A 308-nucleotide genomic window follows, 5' to 3' on the forward strand; every position below is an offset into this window, starting at 1 on the left:
GTGTCACGCTCGTTCAGCGGCCTCGTTTCGCTTCGACGGCTTTCAGCCTCACCCTGCTTCATTCTACTACGTTTATACATCATTAGCTCATCCATGAACATGATTTCACGATTCCACACTCAGTCACGGCGTCATCAAACTAGGCCTTTGTCTCTTTTGAATACGCGCCCTCTAGTGGTGAAAACTTACATATTGTGCCTTTAAGTAATAATAACAAACAAATACAGGTAATTTACAAAATTAAAGTTAATTGAAAGTATGTTTTTTTTACATATTAAAAGTTTGTTTTATAGCAAAAGCAGATAACT

General features: G+C 37.3%; 1 protein-coding gene across 1 annotated transcript in view; it reads right to left on the reverse strand.

The window, feature by feature from the left end:
• Positions 1–308, reverse strand: part of LOC107657980 (aflatoxin B1 aldehyde reductase member 4-like) — a 5,383-nt gene that overhangs the window by 1,043 nt on the left and 4,032 nt on the right. The gene's annotated exons all lie outside the window — the stretch shown is intronic.

This window comes from Sinocyclocheilus anshuiensis, unplaced genomic scaffold (genome assembly GCF_001515605.1).
Source record: "Sinocyclocheilus anshuiensis isolate Anshui unplaced genomic scaffold, SAMN03320099.WGS_v1.1 scaffold147, whole genome shotgun sequence".
Classification (NCBI taxonomy): Eukaryota; Metazoa; Chordata; class Actinopteri; order Cypriniformes; family Cyprinidae; genus Sinocyclocheilus; species Sinocyclocheilus anshuiensis.